Here is a 1693-nt window from a genome sequence, read left to right as displayed (position 1 = left end):
CTCCCTCGCCTTCCCAGCCCTCGAGCTCCACCGTGCAAGGTGACAGGCAAGGCGGCGGGCAGAATCTGCTTCAACACCGGGCCGGCGAGCTGCGGAACCAGGGCGCGACGGCGCTCGACCCCTCCACCCCCCCTCCACCTCTTCTTCCTCGGGTCACCGCTGTCTTCCTCAACTTCGGCCACCTCTGTTGCTACTAAGCTGTCGCAGGGCCTCCTTGCGCCTCCCCGGTGAGCTCCGCCTCCTCTCCCCTCTTCCTTCTCGCGTGCCAAGAAATGCATAGCAATTATTTGCTTCACTTAGTCATTGATGGTCATTCAGTATGAAATTACAACCTGCAGGTATTGGTTGGAATGTGTAACTACAATTTACAGGGGAAATGTTTGTAGTTAAGTTATGTGGTTGGAAAGATCATGTGTCATTAGAAACTTGGAAGCTAAAAACATTGCGATCCTCACCATAAGGATGATTATATCTTCCATGCCTGAACAGCTCTGCCTAAATAATAAATAGATAAAGGTAAAACTAAACCATGCTCAGCGATGAGATGATGTCAACTGACAACCAAAGCAAATTTGTTCATCATTACAAAAGCAAACTTGTTCAACATAACAAAAGCAAACTTGTTCAACATAACAAAAGCAAACTTGTTCAACCACAAAACTACAAACTGAGACACAGTAGTAGGGGTCATCCCAATACCACAAACAACTCAATATCCCCAGTAGTAGGGGTCATCCCAATGATCCTCCGCCTCTTGCCAGAGCTCGAAACCTTCTTTGGTGATTTCGATTTTCTTCCATGCCTCGTAGGTGACGTACGCATCTTTCGCGGCGTACTCGATGAGCTTGTTTGGCAATGGGCTGTCCCCCCATAGTAGGTGGTCCGAATTCCTGTCGATCTTCTGCTTCATTTTTTGAGTAGGATGGGTGGATGAGGCTGGCTGCAAACTCAGCCAAAGACTGCCACTTCTTTCCATTGTTTGGAACTCTCCATTTGCGCTGCAAGTCGACGTACTTGTCAGGGTTGATCTCCAAACTAGACAACTTCAGCTTCTCCTTGTCGCCTCTAATGCAGAAGCCAACAAAGGTGTACAACTTCTTCTCCTGCAGGAGCGGGCGGAGTTCCTTGGGCCTGCATCAAATTAATCTGGTGCATCAAATTCATCTACTTCAAAAACTTCAGAAACTACAGAATTAAAATGGGTTCAGTTGAAGCAAAATTCAGTTAAAATAGCATCTTCAGTTCTGACCAAAATTCAGTTAAAACAGTATGATCACAACAACTACTAAATGATCACAACAACTACAAGACAACATTCTGTATGATCAAAACAGCAAGCATAACATCTCAATGATGTATTTTTTTTGCAATCTTTTGCATTACAAGACAACATTCATAACAGCTACTAAATGATCACAAAAACTTGTAGACAACATTCTGTATGATCACCAAGAAACTACTAATTAGACAGAAACTTCATAACTTTAGAACTAGTATTGCATCTACTTCAGAACTTCAGAACTATTGCATCTACTTCAGAAACTTCAGAAACTTCAAAAACTTCAGGAACTACTAATTAAAACGAAACTTCAGAACTTCAGAAACTTCATAACTTCAGAACTAGTATTGCATCTACTTCAGAACTTCAGAACTATTGCATCTACTTCAGAAACTTCAGAAACTTCAAAAACTT

This window comes from Triticum dicoccoides, chromosome 1B, assembly GCF_002162155.2.
Source record: "Triticum dicoccoides isolate Atlit2015 ecotype Zavitan chromosome 1B, WEW_v2.0, whole genome shotgun sequence".
NCBI lineage: Eukaryota > Viridiplantae > Streptophyta > Magnoliopsida > Poales > Poaceae > Triticum > Triticum dicoccoides.
Note: the sequence above shows the minus strand (reverse complement) of the source record.